The sequence below is a fragment of the Globicephala melas genome, chromosome 5 (assembly GCF_963455315.2).
Source record: "Globicephala melas chromosome 5, mGloMel1.2, whole genome shotgun sequence".
Lineage (NCBI taxonomy): Eukaryota > Metazoa > Chordata > Mammalia > Artiodactyla > Delphinidae > Globicephala > Globicephala melas.
Window position 1 is genome coordinate 116,074,654 of NC_083318.1, and position 22,870 is coordinate 116,097,523.

The window sequence follows — 22,870 nt, forward strand, 5'->3', positions numbered from 1 at the left end:
ATGTCAAAATAAAACAAGATCACATTGAGAGAAAATTTAACCCCTGAGAGGAGGCGGTCCTTAAGTTATCTGTTTACACATTCCTAGAGGGGAGATTTGGGACTTTAAAACGTTTTAGTGTTTGAGTGTGTTTCCCTTTCCTTTTATCCCTTTTTTTTGTTAAGGAAAAGAACACATCCAGAGAGAAATGGTTACTCCTAAAAGATCCATTTTCCAAGCTCCAAGAGCATAGAAAATGAAGAACAGATAACATCTGTTAAAGTCACACTTTACATTTTCAAAAATCAAAGTCCACAAGTATACATTGTGTGTGGACTACACGTGCAGCGATGTGCTAGGAACCATGAAGGCCAATAAAGATGAAGAAAACTGGATCCACGGTTGAGTGGCCGACGATTTAGCCAAATATACAAACACCTAATGGTTCGTAAAACAAATCTTTCCGTGTCTGGAAGTGTAACATTGCGATCTCTTATTTTTAGTCCTATATGATTCTTGGAGGTATTTCCTGTGACTATTTTGTTTGTTTGTTTTTTATAGCACTTTGTTGTATAATACCGTTTTTCTGTAATTAACTGTAATGGGAACATAAAATGGGCACAAATAGTATTGAGGGTAATTGGCCCTTTCTCCAGGGACTAGAGGAGGCAGCACGCATAGATGATGAACGTGGGGCCTCCTCAACGTGAAGAACACCCCAGCTGCACGATCCTTGACATCAGACTGAAAGAAAAATTTTTAGAAACCATGTCCTCTGCTTAAACTCTGCCCAGACCATGATAGAGTCAGCTTTAATCCTAAAGCTGGTCCACCAGAAAACAGCATTTTGAGGTTATAAAATGTTTAATAATATGACAATAATTTATTCAGACAACTCAATATAAAAAAACAAACAACCCAATCCAAAAATGGGCAGAAGACCTGAACCGACATTTTTCAAAAGAAGACAGATGGTCAACAGGCTCAAGAAAAGATGTTCTACATTGCTAATTATTAGAGAAATGCAAATCAAAACCACAATGAGATATCACCTCACTCCTGTCAAAATGGTTATCATCAAAAAGTCTACAATTAACAAATGCTGGTGAGGGTGTGGAGAAAAGGGAAGCCTTGTACACTGTTGGTGGGAATGTAAATTGGTGCAGCCACTGAGGGAAACAGTATGGAGGTTCCTCAAAAAACTAAAACTAGAACTACCATATGATCCAGCAATTCCACTCCTGGGTATATATCTGGAAAAATGAAAACACTCATTCAAAAAGATTCATGCACCCCAATGTTCAGAGCAGCTCTATTTGCAATAGCCAAGATATGGAAGCAACTTAAGTGTCCATGAACAGATGAATGGATAGAGAAGATGTGGTATATATAAACAGTGGAACGTTAGCCATAAAAAAAGAATGAAATAATGCCATTTGCAGCAACATGGCTGGACCTAGAAAATATTATGCTTAGGGAAATAAGTCAGACAGAGAACGACAAATACTGTTCGTTGTCACTTACATGTGGAATCTAAAAAATAAAACAATTGTATATAGCAAAACAGAAACAGACTCACAGATATAGAAAAGAAATTAGTGTTTACCAGTGGGGAGAGGGAAGGGAAGAAGGGCAAGATAGGGGTAGGGGATTAAAAGTTACAAACTACTGAGACTTCCCTAGGGGTCCAGTGGTTAAGACTTAGCCTTCCAATGCAGGGGTGTGGGTTCGATCCCACAACTGTTCCCTGGTCAGGTAGCTAAGATCCCACATGTCTCACGGCCAAAAAAACAAAACATAAAAGAGAAGCAGTATTGTAACAAATTCAATAAAGACTTTTAAAATGGTCCACATCAAAAAAATCTTAAAAAAATAAAAGATACAAACTACCATGTATATAATAGATAAGCAATAAGGATATATTGTACAACACAGGGAATTATAGCCATTATTTTGTATACTTTTTAATGGAGGATAATCTATAAAATATTGAATTACTATGCTGTACACCTGAAGTTAATATAATATTGTAAATCAACAATACTTCAATAAAAAAAGTTTAATGAAATAAAATTAAGAGCTTCTGTTCATCAGAGGACAATATTAAGAGTGTCCAAGGGCAACCCACAGGGTGGGAAAAGATAATTGCCTAGAACATATAAAGAACTCCTACTAATAAATAAGAAAAATGCAGACAACTCAATAGAGAAGTGGGTTAAAAGACTTGAACATATATTTCATAAAGGGGATATCAAAGTGGCCAATAAATTTATGAAAATATACTCAAATATACTTGGTTCATTAGTAACCAAGTAAATGCAAATTAGACCACAATATAATACCATTAAACACCCTACAGACTGACTAAAACAATAAAGACATAAAATTCCAAAGATAAAATTGGCAAAGATAAAAGCAACTCAGATCTTTATACACTGCTGGTAGTAGTGTGAACTGATACAGCGCTTGTAAAACTCGTTACCAGTGTCAACTAATTCTTCTCTCTCTATATATATACATATATAAAATACATACATGATATATAATATATATATATATATATATATATTCAGCACAAATATGTACTTAAATTTGCCAAAAGGCTTCACTGGAATGTTCACAGCAGTGCTATTTGTAATAGCCCCAAATCAAACTGGATATTATCCAGATGTCTATCAGTGGTAGAGTGTATAAATAAATTGTGACATATTTACTCCATGGACTTTTATACAGCACTGAGAATGAATGGTCTACAGGTATATGCAACAATAGGGTAAATCTTACCAAAAAATACTCAGCAAAAATGTACAAAAAAGTACCTGTTGTATGATTCCATTTGTATACATTACAAAAAGAGGGAAAAGTAAGCTATGCTGTTGGAATTCAGGATAGTGGTTAATCTTATGAACTAGAAGGGAAAGTGGGGGGTTTCTATGGAGGCTGGTTATGTTTGTTTTTGATCTGGGTGCTAGTTTCGCACGTCTGTTCAGTTTGTGAAAAATTCATCAAGAAATATGCTTAAGGTAAATACACATTTCAATATATGTATTTTATATCAATAAGAAATTTTAAAAATGGCTTTGTCTCTTTAGTTCATACTGCTTAGAAGAACAGTTGTGTTACAACTTCTATATGATCAAAGCAATAATCCTGAAAGATGAGCCTGATGGCTGACAAAATCAAGCATAGGGACTTCCAGTTCATTTCTTCTCTCACCAGCTTCTTTCATCCTTCCTTCCTTTATTTTGTTTATCTAGTTAATGAAAGAGCATCATTAAATAAATTTTGCCTAATTCTAAGAAGCAATATTGTACCAACTCTCCTATGTAGATGAGTGTAATTAGTTCATCCTTCATTTAGTAGCTGCTATTTCAAGCCAGGTAGGAAGGGTAAGCCTGGCGGTGAGCCATGTGACAAAGAAGCAGCAGGGCTAGACTATAAATACTTTCTGCCTGTCTCTACAACTTGGTAAGGAGACCAGGAGAGCACCATTGTCCCATAAAGAGCCCTTCACACCTTAATGCAGGCAATCGACCAAATGCTTTCTCAGTGGACCTACTTAATCTGCACAAAGATGAGTAATAATTCCTTTCAGTAAAAGGCAAGACATGCATATCAGAAAATTAATACACTTCAAGGCTTATAAAAGAAGTAGCAGCAAAACAAATTGTGCAGAGAATCGACTACACTATCTTCATTTAACCTGACAACCTGGTTCCAGGGGGGCATCCCAAACAGCTGTCCAGTGTTCTCAATCACTTTTCAGGGAAAGGCATTCATATGTTCTCAATCCGAAAGCACAAGACACGATATCATGGAGACAGAGTTGGTTTGGCCTGATAAGAGATTCCCTACTATCTTCTGGGCTTCCCTGGTGGTGCAGTGGTTGAGAGTCCGCCTGCCGATGCAGGGGACACGGGTTCGTGCCCCGGTCCGGGAAGATCCCACATGCCGCGGAGCGGCTGGGTCCGTGAGCCATGGCCGCTGAGCCTGCGTGTCCGGAGCCTGTGCTCCGCAACGGGAGAGGCCACAACAGTGAAAGGCCCGCGTACCGCAAAAAAAAAAAAAAAAAAAAAAAAAAGAGATTCCCTACTATCTTTAAAAGTTTTTATCCACAAATTCTTCTACTTGACTTTTTGAACGGATAAGTAGGGACCAATTTATACATCAAAAAGGCAAAAGAGTTGTATGGGCTTCTCTTAGGAGAGTTCTCTTTTAAGAGTACTGTAAAACTAGACATTGAAAATTAGAGAACAAGAAGTATCTTTGACATTTCTTCTAGTCCAAATTGACTGCAAAACTGTTTCAAGAGTTCCACCAAATCCTTGTCCCCTAAAATTTTACTCAGCTATTTATATATACTGATAACACAGATACTGAAGCAAACCCTAAATTTGCAGTGACTTAATCTAATAGAAGTTTATTTTCACTCATCTGAAATGTTGGCGCTCTGCCTAGGGGTAGTGGGTGATTTTCCTCCACACTGTGATTCAGAGACCCGGACTCCTTCCATCTCTTGGGTCCACCACCCCTAGGACCTTATCACCATTATCCACACTGAGCTGGAGAAAAGGGGAAACATGTAGAAGGCATACTTGCTACTAATAAAGCCAACTCTGAAACAACTTCTGTTCATATTCCATCATTGAAAACTAATTGTATGGCTGTCCCAAGATACCAGGAGAAGGTTTGGGGAACTGCAGTTCTTGGTTGAGCAGTCCCCTGTAAGCAATAATGCCTCACTGAGGAAGAGGAAACATAGGTTTTGGTGGATGTGGCCGTCTGTGCCACAACTGTCTTCACCTACATTGGTCGTGAATTTGACCATAAGACAGGTGAACAGGAAACTGAGGGTTGATTTTTTCAGTCAAATTTGGAAGGAAAGTGGAGGAAGGAAGGATAGAGGATAGCATAACAGACTTGAGGCTGGTTACGATTTTTCTCCTCTGCTTAAGAAATATTTACAACAATACACTTATGAATTCATTGACCAAACAAGTATGTATAGGACATCTCTCTCTTTTTCTTTTTAGTTTCTTACTTGGTTTTATTTTTTTAATGTCACATAGGCATTTTATTATTTTTTTAAATTGAAGTACAGTTGATTTACAGTGTTGTGTTAATTACTGCTGTACAGCAAAGTGATTCAGCTATACATATATATACATTCTTTTTTCTTTACATTCTTTTCCGTTATGGTTTATCATACGATATTGAATATAGTTCTCTGTGCTGTACAGTAGGACCTTGTTTATCCATTCTGTATATAAAAGCTTACATCTGCTAACCCCAAACTCTCACTTCAGCCCTCCCCCAACCCCCTCCCCCTTTGGCAACCACCAGTCTGTTCTCTATATGTATAGGACATCTCTTAAATTCCAGATCTAGGTTCTATGGACATAGCAGTAAACAAAACAAAGTTTCTGCCTCTATGAAGCATACATTCTAAGAGTCAAAAAATAAGCATATGCACAAAGAGATGTATAATGTCAAATTGGGATAAGTGTTGTGAAGAAAAGTTGGGAGGATAAGGTGACTGAGAATGACAGAAGGGAAGATGTCTTCAGGGAAGTGACAGTTGAGCAGAGAACAGAATGAAGTGAGGAGGTGGCTCTTAAGGACACCTGAGGGAAAAGCAAGGCCCTCAGGTATTGGGTTGGCCAAAAAGTTCATTCAGATTTTTCTGTAACGTCTTATAAAAGCAAACTTGACTTTCCCAAAGAACAGCGGATAGCCTATTCCATCTCAGCAGTGCTGCATGGGTTAATTTATGCAATGCATTAATTTTGCTTAGGAAAGAAACATTGAGGAGGGGAAAAAGGATGGACTTTGGAGTAAAATGATATGGTTCAAAAATGCAGTCTGCCACTTATAGCTGGTATTACTTTTTGCAAATCATTGACATGCTTGATCCTCTGATTTTTTTCATTAGCAAAACGAGACTGATCTCATTGAATTATGACAAGGTATATATGAAATAATGCACATAAATTATTCCTGCTATACAGCTTATTGCAAACATGCATTAAATATTAATTACTCCTCATCTGACACGTAGTCCTGGGGGTGGTGAGTGGGAGATCATCTCTTTTCCCTCTTTCGTTTCTTCCTCAAGCTGGGCAACTTTCATGCCTTTTCCATTTCGTAAGTTCTGAAATTCTTTTCTCATCTCAGAGGACTGGCCTTGCTTCACAAGAATGAGGATGAAGAGAAGGAGAGCCTGACAGTCCTTCTATAAGGAGATGGACTTTAGTATAGTCATCCGTCCCTCTGTGGACACTTCCTTTATGATTTGTGCCATGTTTAATACCGTTAAGGGCTTGGTTGGGAGAAGCCAGAAGTTCACGGCTGTTCACCACAGTGTGAAGGTCAGACTTCTAAGTGGGCTTCCTCCCCATCTTATTCTGTGTTCATTATTCATTCATTTCTTTTAAGCTCTAGGGCAGGCTGTTGTCCTTTGGAAAAGTATTGGGGAAGGATGAGATCAGCAGGGTTTTTTTTTTCTCAGACTCATCTTTAAGGATTATCCATCCGCCTTGTGACTTGACCATGGCCAAGTAGTTTCTGCATTCATTGGCACACTGATTTGGTTTGGTTTAGCACAAACACATGTCTAGAAGCCCTACGGGACTTCCAGTAGCACAGGTGGGTATTAGCCCACTACAGTTTGAATTACTTTGTGTGCATTGCTTTCCATGCCATTTTGAGAGTTCAGTCCCCCCCTTTTTTAGAATGTGTTTATCATCACAGTGTATACATGGACTTCTAAATTTGTCTCTTTGACTTTTTGACAGCAATATCCTCAAGGCATTTCTGCCCCTCTAGTAAGTCTGCAGCTCCCTGGGGGCAGATCTCAGTACTTTCCATCTTCACGGAAGCACCTCATCACACTCAAGAGTACAATACACCATGGGTTATTAAACATTTAACTATTTATTTGCATGTGTGATCACCTACACCTTAGAGTCCTTGTTGTGAATCCCCTTTTTTCAGGGGCAGTAGCTTTACCGTATGAGTAGCACTTTAAGATATGTTTTATAGAGTTCTTTTGACTAGATTTTGTAATCACTCATTCAGTTTACTTGCTTGGAGTCAAATCAAGTCTTCCTTTTTCTTTGGACTTCCCTATTCTGTCTCCAGGACTATTTCCCAGACACTGATAAACGTTTCAGTCATTTCATTTTTTAGAACTCACCAACTGAAACACATTAAATTGCAATCTCAGGACCTCAGTGAGACAGACAGAACATCCAAGAGTGTCATCATAATGGGGATATTTGAATTTTGAAAAATTGAAATTGTACTAGAACATCTCTGACCTCTGTAACAGCAAGAGCTCATTCTCATAAAAAAGTGCATCCATTTCCTAAAGAAAAGCTTATGTGACTGTAGCCTGGAAAGCCCTGCCTTCCTCTCTCCAACACCTCCCTCCAAGCTTCACCGCCTTCTCTCAGCATCTTGCTTCAAGCACATCCATGCAAAGATGCTTTCAGGGACATCTGTACTCTCTCATGCAGGAAGACAAGCAGAGCGGATATCCTGCAGAAGGATATACCAGTAAACATTAAAACTCCAAGAAAGACATTTGTTGGGGTATCTGCAGACACTTCTCAGGACTAAATGAGTCCACTAATATGCCCCACTCCATGCAGGAGCTACTGAAACTCTGTAAATGCTGCAGACATTTTCTGTATTCCTTTACATCTCCAAATGCCAGCCTCTGGTGTGTTGGGACAAGGCCTAGATTTCATGGTGCAAGTAAAAAAATAAACATTTGCCTCAACTTTTCTTTCCAAAAAACACCTTCAAATTCCTCATGAATCTTGGACTGTAGTACAGTTGGCTAAGAAACTTCTGTGTCTTGTACTTATTAAGTTTTTAACAAACAGCTGCTATAAATCAAAGAATTTCAGAATTAAAAGTTTCCTTACAGATTGTCTAGCCTAGGTACATAGTACCTTTGATAAGGTGGGAAACTGAAAATCAAAAACATCTTAATGGTCATCAACTTAGAAGCCAGCTATTACATTTGAATTTCTACAAAATATTCTAGGAAATACATGGAGCTGTTCAAAAAGAAATCAAAGTATAATTTCTTGATCCTAAGCTTAACTAGTTGTACTAAATTAGTAGAACACATCAGTATTTTCTTTTAGTCAATGACTTGTGTTTTATTGGAACAACTTCGAGTCCATGTAAAAATAATAGCATTAAAAGTTCAACATATTTTCTGAGGTTTTCTAGCATTTATGAAAACTATAATAAATGAAATACATGCTAATTATAAAAATTTTGTGAAATATCGAACTATAAAGAAGAAAATAAACTGTTGTAGTCCTGCAACAGAGAGATGCATAGTTAATATTCTGACATCTTCACGTTGTTGACTTTCTCATTTTTTGAGTAATTAAGGTCTCCCTAATATTCTTTATTTGCTCAGTTATTTTTTCTTTGTTTTTTTGTTTTGTTTTGCTCAGTTATTTTTATCGTCAGCATTGTCCTACTGTGGCAGTCAGTCTCCAAGGTGTCCTCATTGATCTTTACCTCCTGCTAGGCACACCCGTGTGTAGCCCCCGCTCCTTCCACCAAGATTTGTCTGTGCCGTCAACACACATGACAGAAGTGAAGGAATGTCATTTCGGAAATTAGGTTATACATGACTTCAGCTTTCACATGGGGCTGGCTGCCTCTCGCTGCCTTTCTCTCTCTCTCTCTCTCTCTCTCTCTCTCACTCTGGGGGAAACTAGCTGCCATATTGTGAACAACCTTATGACAGGTGAGGAACTGAGGCCCCCCAGCCAACACGCAGAAAGCCTGCCAATAACCACATGCATGAGCTTGGAAAAGGCTTCTCCAGTCCCAGTCAAGCCTTGAGAATACTATAGCCCTGGCCAACAGCCCAACTGAGATCTCACAAGGCACCCTGAGCCAGAACCACCAGATAAGCCACTTCCCAGCCAATCCTGGGAAACTGGGTGAGGTAATATATGCCTGTTGTATTAAGCTAATATGTTTTTGTGTGATTTGTGGTGTAGCAAGAGAAAACGAATGCATCCACAGTTTTAGAGTCTTCAAGAAAACTATTTTTAATGGCTACCTAATATTCTGCCCTATAGATGTATCATGATTTAACTTACTATTACTGGATTCTCAGGCTGATCTCAATTTTTTGCTCCTTTAATTATTGCAGTCTACATCTTTTTGCAATTGTCTGTATCTCTGATTAGTTTCTTAGACTCCTAGAAATAAAATTATCAAATAAAAATATTAATATTTTCAGTGCTTTTGATATTTATATAGTATTTTCCAAATTGATTGTACTAATGAGTAGTCTAACCCATTTAAATTTTATTGACTCATAAAAGGCAGATCTGTGGCGTGACTGAATCGTACTTGTTTCAGCACCAAATATTGTTGATGTATAATCTAGCTTTATATTTAATCGCCTTTTATTTTAAATGCTATTCTAGAAAATAAGATCTTAAAATCCACTTGCTATTTGGTTATATCTGATGATTCAGCTATCCAAAGCAAACACATTATCTTTTCCACCATACTTGCTCTCTTTCTGTTTTTTCTGATCTCAGGGAATAGCTTCACCATCCTCGCAGTCTACCAATCCAGACGCCGGAGAGGCATCTTAGACTATTCCCTCTATCTCACCCCTTACATACACTCTACCCCCTTCTCTTTACACCTCCCTCTCCTTTCCAGCCCCACAGCTACTGCCTTATTGCAAACCTTGTTCAGCTCTTTCCCAGACTGTTCTTCCCATCCTGATTTTCAATCTTTTCTTAGCCATGGCTCTACTTTGTGATAATGAACTGGTGACTCTTGGAAACACTAGTGATAATTTGATTTTTTTTTTTTTAATATTTTCTTGGCCGCGTTGCATGGCATGTGGGATCTTAGTTCCCCGACCAGGGATTGAACTTGCATCCCTTGCATTGGAAGCACGGAGTCAACCACTGGACCGCCAGATAAATTTTGATTTTATTCAGCTATACTCTCTTACTATTACCTTCTACTTTTATGACTGCATTATGGAACACTATAACGCTAATATTTTATGTATAAAAGAATATACTTATTTTCACACACACACACACACAAAAACACCTGAACAAATTATACCTGCTGACTGTAAACAAGACATAGCCTTCAATGACCATGTTAATGAACAACCATCCAAGAGGGTTTGGGGATTGCAGATGCAAATCTCAGGGGTGTCAAGACAAAATCTGCCCTGAGTGAGCATCATTCCTTCTTCCACCTCTCTCAGAACATTCACTCCAGCCGGGGCTTTGTTTTGCCTTCTTTGGGAACTCTCCACACCCCTCCAGGTAGATTTCACAGTTGATCTGGCAGAGACGGCAGGCAGCGCCAAAGTGCAGACAATGAGGCAAAGGAACACGTTGAAGATGAGGCATCATTTTCCCCCTGTCTTTCAACAGGTACCTACACTGGAGCATATTAATTGTTCAGAAGAAGAAAGATGGCTTTTGTCCCAAATAATAAAGTGAACTTTTGTTAATGATTGTAAAATTTTTCTTCCAAAAAATAACTTGAATGCAGTCAGTTCATTTGGCTTTGGATTATCCGGTAGAATTTCCAGGTCTATTCTGGGCCATCTATTTTGTTGGCCAAAGTGACCAAAAAGAACTAAATGCAGATCAAGTACAAGTTTGAATGTATTTTGCAGATATTTACTAGAACATAGCATTTTTAATGTAGCTCCTCTAGCTGACTAGTGTATAATAAAATATATTTTTAAACGATGCCTTCCCCAGATCTAAAAACAAATGTATGCTTTCATTTCTACGGGCACGAAGACAATTTCCAAGTTAAAGAGATGCATCTTCTAGGGTGAGGCTGTTTCTACTTAGTTTAATGTAACTACTATCTGAAGAGACATTCAAAGGTTATATTAGAATAAGATTCCCATTTTGTTTGGTTCTTGTTATCTAAGCAGTCATTTTTCACTTTCAGTTAAAATTAGCACAGAACATTCTTCAGGACAGCCCTTACATTCCTCACATATTTCCACAAAGGGCCCTTGGTTGGAGGGCCCTATTCCCATGATAGTGTATTCTTGTCAGTATTTTATGAATAATAGTTTTTCATAGTCATATCTACCTGTGATTTGCTGGACACAGTGCTAAAATCTGTACACACATTTTCTCATTTCCTCCTCACACCGGTGCCGTAATGTACTTACTATTATTATCTTCATCTTCTAAATGAAAACCTTGAAGCTTGTAGTTGAGCAAGTTGACCAAAGTCACAAAGTAAGGGGCAGTGTCCTGCTGGTTTAACTCCAAAGCCAGCTCTCTGCCTTAATGCTGTTTCTTCTCCTGTGACTCGTTGCCTAGTAATTCCATATCAGATTGACCTAAGACCTTGATTCTTCTAAGATATCTTCTAAGACTTTGAACAAGTCTCTGTACATTAGGACCCTGATTTATGAAGAAACATCCCCACTGAGTATTAACTTGGATTTAATGAATTCCAATTGCTTCCTGCTCACAGGAGAGGCCTGTATATACTCTGTGCTCTAGTGACTTAAACATTCAGTTTCTATTTTTAGTGCCCCCACTGAGGGGTATACAGTGTTTCTCCCAGGGCACTACATTCTCAGGGTCTAACTCTCAAGTGGCATCAGCTTTTGCCAGGAAGCACTCATGACTTGCCTTGCACAACTTAAGCTTTTCCTACACACACACACACACACACACACACACACACGGGAACTTGCAGAATAACCTCCTGTTCCTAGGAAGTCTCTCTTGAGCCCAACAAGAGAAACGCCCAATCAGCGTTTCCCAGACCTATTTTGTGATATCTATCTACTTGTAAGTGTCAAATAAATGTGTCTTTCAAAATAAACTACATTTTTAAATGGTTTTCCATTCCCTAAAGTAATTAGGATTACAAGCCATATTCAATCATCCCATGGTAGAATGTTCCACTGCCCTTGTTTTCCTTCTTGTCTTTCTCTTGCCCTCTCCACTCCTACCCTATGTATTTTCTTACCTACTCTTGGAGCATTTTGGCATTCAGAAGACAAGAAATAGTAGTCATTCCAAGTAATAAAGTTAGTTCTTTGTGATATCATTATATGCTTTTTCTTGGGAGGAAATGAATACTCTCTAAAATTTGGCTTTGGAATTCCTATGTCAGTTCTAGGCCATATATGTGTTGCCTGAAGCTTCCCAAAAGAACTAAGCGCGTATTAAATACAGGTTTAAAGTAACATTTATAAAGACTGGTGTGTGATTAGCACTTTGTAGTTTACAAATCACTTTTATACATATTAAGTCACTTAACCCTACAACAACTTTTGGTGGAAGGAAACAAACATTTTCCTTTTCTTAAACATTTATCACAAGCTAGGCGTTATGTTGGTGTTTTACATTTAGACTCTCGCTTAATCTTCACAGCAGTCCTTCAAGGCATGTGTTAGTCCCATTTTGGAGATGAAGAAATTGAGGTTCAAAGAGGTTAAATACTTATGTAGCACCACACAGCTTTAGGATTCAAACTGAGAGTATTGAGATCCAAACTCTGGTGCCTGCCCCTGTGCTGTTTCTGACATCTCAGCCTACTAAGGTGGTCCCCAGCTTCATCCCAAAGAACACAGTCAAAGTCATGGAGGTATTAGCATCTACTATATATCTTATTCCATAAACAATTTTTCTCTAGGAGAATGAGTAGAGAGACTTATACATCTTTATCCACATCACCATTATATCTCTAAATTCTCTTCTTTGACGTTTCTTCCCTAAACTTCTGATTTATAGACAAGTAAATTAATTCCTTCCTGGCTTTCCTTCTTATGTCCAGGAATGAGACCTCTTGCTTCTAGATATATGAAGTTTTCATTACACTTCAAAATGTTTCTCAAGCCCAGGGGTAACTCAATTGTACCAAGTTATTATGTGTATCACTGTTCAGATTATATGAACAATAAGGGTCAGATTTGCACTTTGGCAAGATCTGACTTACCCAAAAGAGAATTTAGCTCTTCTAGATGGCCAAAAGGTGACTCAGACTTTTTGCTACTTGCTGGAATAGAACTGTAACAGTAACATGAAATGTCCTCAGGACACTCGGCTAATGACCTGGTATAACATAAATTTTCTGTTTTCTTTGATAGACCAAAGTTCCACTTTGTGATTTAGACAAAGAAGGATGACTAGATGAGTGAGGTATCCCAGAAGAGATAATAAATAGTAGCTGGGTGGGCTGAATTTTAAAATCTCTCAAAAAGAAATTTTCTCTCTTAATACTCTCTAAGACAAATTTTATAAACAACACATAACTGATTTTGTGCCAAATGATTGTTTATACAAATATGGTTTACACACACTCACACACACACACACACACACACACAAATGCGTGTATATGTGTGTGATTGTGTATAGCTCATTATCAAATATAATTGCCTTTGTGATAATAAGAAAAAGAGTCCCATATATCTGAAGCATAGTAAGAGTGAAATAAAATTAATGAGTGTTTTGAGGCATGGGTCTGGATCACTTGATAAATACAAATGCAAACCTGAGTTTCTAGTAGACTTTAGAATACATGCTCTGTGAAATTCCATAAAAGACCAGCTTACAGATATAAGATCTCCAATATTAGAATTTCTATATAAATATTTCCTGTAAATTAACAGCTCTGTCATGGTAATATTTTCTAGGGCATCATGGACTACAGCCTGTAGTTTTGCATTTAACTAAACCTCTCCCACGAATCATACAACAGGTTCCCAGCAACATGTTTTTAAATGTGTCTCCTAAGATACAGTGGAAAATGTGACTTTTATTTACAACTTAATAAATAACTCAATGATGTGAAGTGTTTTAAGTACAGCAATGTGCTACTTTAAACAAAGTAGTGAAAATATATAACTGAATGTGTCTCGTTGTTTTCACTTCTTTTAAGGTTTAGATTTCCTTTGCCCGCCTGTCTGATTTAACTTAAAAAAAAAAATTATGGAAAGTGGGAACCTTGGCTACTTCAAAGTTAACCAAGATCAAAGTCAAATGAGGTCCACGGAATAAGGAATAAGCCTGCCTGCAAAATGTGTCACGTTGATATTGGCTTGAAGTCTCTTAGTTTATGGCTTGTACCAAAGACCTGTCCTTGGATTTGTCAGGTATGTAAGCGCTGGGAGTTCTTATGGAAAAGAATGGTTTGCTTAGTTTTTCCGGGAGACCGATTCAGACACCAATTCATCTGCGTGACCAGGTAACTCATTTCTCTCTTGGTAATTGAAACACTGAAAATATGGGAGTCTTCTCACCGATTGCATCCTTGTCTACCATATACAACTCCTGACAAGCATATACCTTCCACATGCTGCATCTTGTTTAATTACAGAAACCTCATCTTTTAATATGAATTCTGCCTTCCTCAAATGGAAGCGTGCTGAGAACATTAAAATTCGTTTGTACATCTTCCTTTCTCTGCTCAGTGAAGCCTTCGGAGTGAGACAGTTTCCTTGAGTGTTTGCAGGATTCCAATGTAGTTTTTGAACCTTCCCTGCCTCTCTGTAATTTTAGGGTCTGGGGATTTGGGTTTAGGTTGAATTCAAAAAATGCAGGATCATTACCATGTGAAAAGGTAGTGTGGTCTGTTATTCAAAAGATGCCATGGGTGTTCTTGAATGTTCTGCTTCATTGAAGCCCTCCTACACCACACATGTTACCAGTAAAGGCGCAACGTTTTTTCCTTGAAATGGTCCATGGTGTTTCATCTGAAACGGTGTATGCCTGCTGCTGGGCGTTCTGTGGTTCTGTCTCAACAACGTGGCTCAGAACTCACATTCAGCAGGTTATCAGCCAAGAGGCCCTTTCGTATCAGAGGAGGAAATAAATCACATTCTCTAGAAACACCCATCTGTTTTGAATAGTCCCATAGATAGATGGCTGTCTGTTTCAGGGAATATTTAATGTTAGAAAAAAACTAGTCCAAACAGTTTACTCTCCTTAAGTCTAAGTAGCAAGAGGTCTTCCAGTAAATGCTTCAAAACTGCCTAACAGCAGAGGCCAGAAACATCCCTCTGCGACTCAAAATGAAAACTGAAAAAAAAAAAAAAAAAGACTACTAATCTTTATGACTTTGGTGACCTCTAGTGATCAAAACAGAGAACAAATTTACCAGTTTTATTTTCCTTTTAGAAAAGAGGGATCTTCCAAAGTCAGGAAATGTATATTTGTTTTGCAATTTTTCTACTCATTCTTTAAGTAAAATAACTGATTTTTAGTAGCAAACAGCAATGTATTCTCACGGTAGAATATTTAATAAGCAAAAGGAGGGGGAAAATCTCTTTACTTGAGGGTATATTCTTTTCAGTTTTGTTTCTATACATTTACAAACAGGCTCCCAGCAACACACAAAAGTAGGTAATTTTCCACAAAGTGGTCACACAGGACAATTATTTGCAATTTGTATTTTTTACAACATACTAATCTGGTAATATACTATTTCACAACTCGTATTTTTTAACAGTATATTGTGAATATCTTTCCATGTCTGTAAATATCCCTCTACACATGATTTTTACTGATCACAATATTTCATTATATTTTGTTTAAGCATTTCCCTATTACTGGCTATTTAGGTTGTTTTCAATTTTTTTTCTATTATCCCTGGAGCTAATTCTCTGATCTCTTCCAGCATTAAGATAAAGTCTTAGACATGAAATTTCTGGTTTACAAAATGTTCAAAACAGAATGGTTTTCAATACTTAGTATCCAATTACCAGATAATTCTAAGAAATGGTCACGTAAACACTACAGTAGTGCTGTCCAAGGGAGCATGTGGTGAGCTGGGAACTCCTTGGCGGGAGGTCTGTGTATAGACCAGCCACCCAAGCATTCTTTGAAGGGCCTTCCGCCAAAGAAGGAACCAAGAATAACCCAAAACGCTATGTGTGAGCTAATAGCGCATGTCCACTGGTGCAAGGTTATGCCACTTGGAAAAAAGGAAAAAGTAGAGAGTTATCAGGTTCTGAGGAGCTCTGTTTGGTAAACACATATAAACATATGGTTCCTACATCAGCAAAAACCTCAACTTTTACACAAGGTATCTGTTCACCAGTTATCAGCTGAAGGTTATATTTGGAAAGTGTTTGCTGAGGGCTTAATTTGTTTTAATGGTTTTTGCATTCCCAGGGTAAATACAAAGTTCTCTTTTTCTTCTCTGTATAAGATAAATAAGGTTGGGTAGATTTTGTAGAAGAAAGGTAAGTGGGGAGAACAGAATTTCTGAACATCTTTTTTGCAATGATCAGAGTAAGGGTAGCACCTTGTGAAATACTTTCTAAATGTATAAATTACATTTCCTGGCTATACTGCTTGAGTTTACACTGTCAAAGACCTGTACTATATTCATACCCTCTCTCTCCTAGGAGAATGTATTAGGCTATCAGGGGGCTGTGTCGTTTTTAATAAAATATATTCATGTGCCCTTTGTTTCTTAATACGAATTACAGAAAGTAAAAATCAATCAGTCTTCTGGGTTGATTAAAACTAAGAAAAGAGGGACTTCCTTGGTGGCGCAGTGGTTAAGTATCTGCCTGCCAATGCTGGGAACACGGGTTGGAGCCCTGGTCTGGGAAGATCCCACATGCCACAGAGCAACTAAGCCCATGTGTCACAACTACTGAGCCTGTGCTCTAGAGCCCGTGAGCCACAACTACTGAGACCGTGTGCCACAACTACTGAAGCCCACGCGCTAGAGCCTGTGCTCCACAACAAGAGAAGCCACCGCAATGAGAAGCCTGCGCACTGCAACAAAGGGTAGTCCCTGCTCGCTGCAACTAGAGAAAGCCCGCACACAGCAACGAAGACCCAATGCAGCCATAAATAAATAAATAAATAAATATTTTTAAAAACTGAGAAACGATGGAAGGGATGGGTAGCATGAGCTAAAAAAATCGAGAGGCATTTCTTCAGAGCAATGTATGTGTACCAGGTCCTTGCAGTAGAAGCATCACTTGGTGAAGTTGAAGGATGTGTTACAAGGTCCAGCCAACTTGCTCTTGCTCTCAAGCCACGCTCTCCAGGCACTGCTGGCCTCCCACTACCTACAAATAGCCACTCTGGCTTTTCCCCAAGATTAAGTAACAACAGCTGAAGCCCAACATCCACAGAGAGAGGGGCTTCTCAGGCTGGGTCCTTGGCCTTCTCCCAGCATGAAGATACAGATGCCACGAAGCTACTGATGCCTCGATTAGAAGATCCAGGCTGAATCTGTGCATCCTGGGTCCCAGGTGTGGCATTGCCTCAGATTCCGAATTTCAGGCTACTTCTCTCTGATGGTGTGTGCCTTCTTCTATTCTGTTAGAGTTATATGATTTCAAGCAAAATAAATCAATGCTGGCTAATGTATCATTCAGTAAAGAAAAATGTAAAAAACAAAAATGAAAAAAATAAAAACAAAAGGAGTAGCTCTGTAGATCCAGAAAAAAGGTACTAAATATAGTCTCTTCTGAGCCTGGCTAGAAAGAACCAGCTTAAAACACGTTCTGTGTTTGAGTCTCTCTACTCAAAATACCATGAGGGATATACCCTAGGTATCTTAACCCTGCTCACCCAAGGCAAAGACTCTATATAGAGCCAGTTATTTTTCTTTACTGAATGATACATATTATCAAAATGAGACATTTATTTTGTACTTTAACGTCTCCCCATACAAGTAATGGTGTCAATTAGGTGTCTCATTGGTAGGCTTGTGTCTTTTTTTTGTTGTTGACATATAGTTGATTTACAATGTTTCAGGTGTACAGCAAAGTGATTCAGTTATACATACATACATATATATATATACACACATATATATATAAATGTATTCTTTTTCAGTTTCTTTTCCATTATAGGTTATTACAAGATATTGAATATAGTTCTCTGTGCTATACAGTAGGTCCTTGTTGTTTATCTCTTTTATATATAGTAATGTGTATCTGTTAATCCCAAATTCCTAATTTATCCCTCCCCCACCCCCTTTCCCGTTTAGTAACCGTAAGTTTGTTATCTATGTCTGTGAGTCTAATTCTGTTCTGTAAATAAGTTCATTTGTATCATTTTTTTAAAAGTCTCATATCTTTTTGAGGAACACGTTTTAGGTTATTTCTGGATTCTAATTTTTTACTAGCTATGGCATTTTGCAGAATTATTATAATCTACCAGATTTAAACAGCTAAATCCCTAAATCGCTATTGAAGCTATTGAAGTATTACACGACTGAAACCTTGTTTTCTTTCTTACAACATAACATTTTCTTGTACGTTCTTTTAAACTCCATTAGTGCCAGTTACAGTTTTCATATTGAAGGCAGTGCATAAGAAGTATTCCCATATGACTCATTGGTTAAATCATACACACTGATAAGACATGAGGCTAGTAACAGAAATTAACAGAGTATTTTTTAGTCTATAATAATTTTATTTATATTATAAATAGAAATATGAAACTTAACAGGGTATTTAAAAATGGCTTCTTCCCTCAGTTTTTATTCTGAGGGGTTTTTTTGGTCCTGTAAAGATAGACATCAAAATTTTCCAGTAATTTCTTCTTTTTCCCTACTCTGTCCAGGATCTGAGTAGAAAACCCAAATAGAAAAAGATGTTGGCCTTCTGTACGGCCACATTCTATGAGGGGAAAAAAAAAAACCAACCCTGGCGATTTGGCTGTACCACATAAATGAGAAACAGATCTGTGCAATACAAGCTTGCTCCAAGCCACAGAAGGCCAATGCCATCCTTTGGCATATTTTTAAGACTAAAGGGTAACTGAATCCCTTCTGCACTAGACAGATAGTAAAAAAAAAAATAAAAATAAAAAGTCAGCAGAGTTTGTCTGGAATCTGGAAGAGACAGTGCAGGCTCACATCTCACTTATGGGAGTGTCATGGCAGGACTAAGGGGCATATTTGGATTGTGCTAAACATCCCCACATGATCAGCCATGCACAAAAGGGCCCTTTAGTCCCCTGCAGCCCAGCAATCTGTAAGACCTTCCAGGAGTGCGATCACTGCTGTCTTCCCACCCATCATGGAGACTTGCAAAGCTGCCTGTCTTGGTCCCCGGCCAGCTCAGCTCAGCATCAGCCTTTGCTTTATTCTGTTAATGATTCCCTAATTAGACACATCAAGGCCTGTCCTAATTAAGACTCTTGGTTACAAGTATCCCAAACCCGCTTCAAAATAGCTTCATAGAATGAGAGAATTTCTTGGAAGAATTTTGGGCTACCTCACAGACTCCAGACATCACAAAGGGTGGGAACACATGCGGTTCAGTGGAGCTCAGGAAATTCTGGTCGCTATTCACCCGAGAATTCCATCGCTAATAGAGCTTAATTTCTAACTTCCAGTCTTCTGTGTTTTTCAAGAAAATATTCTCCGGTGGGGAATCAGATGGGCTCAAGTGGTATCACTTGTCCATGTATGAGCTCATCAGCCATGGTCAAAATTAATCATCACATAATAAAATATATGTCTACTGTGAGCCCACCTCTGAATTCTGGTCTAATGGTATCTTTTATAAGGCTCCAGCTGGATGCTACAGGAACACAGAACTTAGTTGAGACAATATGGCCAAGATCCCATCCATGTCTCTAGTTACCAAGGCGAGGCTTAGAGACGTTCTGGGAACTGTCCATCCAGTCTGAAGACATTATAAACTTTCCCTTGTCTTCTGTCCATCATTACCTCCATTCTCCCTGTTTACAAGCTGACAATAGAGGCACCTCTATCTCCAGTCCAGATTCCTCTTCCGAGTGCCAGATTCAGTCATCCATCTTCCTACTTGACCTCTCCACTAAGATCTTCCAGAGAAATCTCAGATTCAGTATTCCCAAATGAAACTCATGATCTTCCCTCATGAACCTGGTTTGCCTCCAGCATTTCCCATCCCCGTAAACAGGACCATGCTTTACCCAATCATGTAAGCTGAAAAGGTTGGAAGCAACCTTTAGCCTGCCTCTCTCATCCCCCTTATCCAATTCAACACAAGACCGTTCAACCTGAAGTTCTAAACAGTTGTTGAATCAGTTCAACTTACTCCATAACAGCTACCTTATTCAATCATTTGGCTTTACTCTCACATCATTGCCTGCTAAGTCCTTCTTCCTGTTCTCCTTGACAGCAGTATTACCTCCCAAAGATCTGTTCTCCATCCTGTGGACAGTATGGCATCACACTGCTGCACAGCTTTCAATGGTTTACCAGTTGTCCACAGGATAAAACCCCAAACCCTAACATAGTTTATGGTCTCACCAACCACAGTCTTTAGCCATATCTCTTGCCACCATCCTCACTGCTCACACTCTACTCCCCAGCCGTAATGAGTCAAGTTTACTCCTCTGAACAGTATGCACCTGTCTCAGAGCACAGAGTGGTCTCTACACAAAGGCTCTTCACCTACTCCTGTGTGCAACTAAGAAACAATGTCCTTATCTTAGTGTTTGCCCTGTCCCTGCCCCTCCAGACTGTGCTAACTGATTTTCACTATGTGATCAGGCATAGCAGGATGGAGTGTAGTATTGAATATAAACCTGGGACCTGGTGAGAGACTGCCTGGATTCAAATCCTGGCTCCACCACATGCTAGGGGAACGGTACTTACTGCACAGAATCATGATGAGGGTTAATACATTACCCACAAGAAGTAATTAGTACAGTAATTAGCCTGATAATTGGTTAGTATTCAATAACTTTTCATTAATATCATGGACTGGTCAGAAGCAAGAATAACAGAGCCAATGGAGTAACAATGTAGTAGGCATCCCATGGTATTATAACCTGAAAATACATCTATTGTTTTGGGTTCAGCTGGCTCTCAGGGCCTAGAGAAGCTCACCTATATTTGCTGCTACAGCAAACCACTCAGTTTCTGTCCTCTGACCCTAAGAGTGAGGCCAAGAAAGGGAAAATGGAAGAGATATTGGGATCTATAATCCCAGAATTTTATAAAATACCACCTGTTTCTGGGTTAGTTTTTAAGAAATCGGAAGTCTGTCACTAAAAGTGATCCTTCAAGTGTCAATGAGCTATTTGCTCATTGACACTTGAAACAACTACTCCTTCAAATTTGGCATATTGGGGAAAATGTGGGAATATCATCAGGAAGATTCTGTTAGAGGTATAATCAGGTGCAGATATGAGAGGTAATAAGAGGTCACATCATCACATAGAAGGAATCTTTTTTTCACTGAGGGAATTTACCTATTTGTTGATTTCTTCCACGGGGACATTAGGCTGTGGAAGGGGGAGAAAAAACTATCAGAGCATTTGGCAGTTAATCAGGTTGGTGTAACAGACTAAGAGCAAGAGGAGCCCCACTACAAGGCTTGTTTTCTCCCACAGGACACTTGCTGAGTTCTAGAATGGCACAGGAGTCTGGGGAGCTAAATTGGAAAAACAGAACAAAATCCTACCAGAGGGAAGGGGCTTGCAACAAACCATGATGAATCTCTTCCTCGAGACATCTCCATGGAAGCTGCATGGATGGGAAGCTTAAAAGTTAAGGTCAATGTCCTGCCCAAAAGAATAAAAATTATTAGGCATGAAAAGAGACAGGAAAATGTGGCAAATAATATTTAGAAAATAAGAGCTGATGATTGTAACAATGTGAATGCACCTACTTATGCCATTCAAATGTAGACTTAAAAATTACTAAAGTGATAACTTTTATGTTATGCATATTTTATCATAATGAAAATAAATAAATAAAATAAAAGTTGAACTACAGATGTCCAGATACTGCAGTCAACAAACAAGGACATTAGAATAACTATGATTATTATGTTCAAGGACTCAGAGAAAAAGGTACACAGAACAAATGAAAATAAGTAGAATTTCAACCATGAATTGGAACCTATAAAAAAGGATTGTGTGCATTCTGAATTTAAAATGTGAAAATAGCATCAAAGAACTCATGATATAGGACTATATCTAGGACTAAATTTAACAGCAGACTAGACATCGTAGATGAAGGATTATTAAAGGTCATTAGATAGAATTCAAACTGAAGCACAGTAAGAAAAGAAGGTATGCGTTTAAAAAACCCCATATGTGTGAGTATTAGCTAATAAAAGTCTAATGTATGCATGATCAAAATCTCAGAAGGAAGAGAGAGCCAATATTTGAAAGGTAATGGTCAAGATTTTCCAAAACTGCTAAAAATACCAACTCATACATTTAAGAAGCTCAGATCCCAAAGAAAATTACACACAGACATTTCATAATCAAACTCCTGAAAATCTAAGACAAAGAGAAAACCTTAAAAGCAGTCAGAGGACAAATACACATACCACCCTCGATGAAGAAACCATACCTTGGGAAGAGATGGTCTTTTCAATAGACTGAATCAGTTGGACAACCACCGTACTATAAATGAAAGATCTACTTTTCCATGCAAAATCAACCTGAGTGAATCTCTCAGACTTTATGTTAAAGAGGGAAGAATCCAGACACAAAAGAGTTCTAACGTGTCATTCAATTTTTACGAAGTTCAGGAACAGATAAAACCAATCAACAGTGTTAGAAGACAGGGTCGTGGTTACCTCAATGCAGGATAGGTATTGACCGGAATGAACAAGAAAGAAAATAATGGGAGTGTTGAAAATGTTCTATATCTTGATCTGACTGGTGGTTACACACACACACACACACTCACCCTCACACTCACACACATGTGTGTATGTATGTATATGTGTGTGTGCATGTGTATCTATCACATTGCACCCTTAAAATTTGTGTGTTACATCTCAATAAAATATACATACAAGAAATTACTATAGATTTGTTCTTTATCTTTTGTTGATATGCTTCCCCCAGTATTTCTTCATGTAGAGAACCAGGGTCAAATTCATGTTTACATA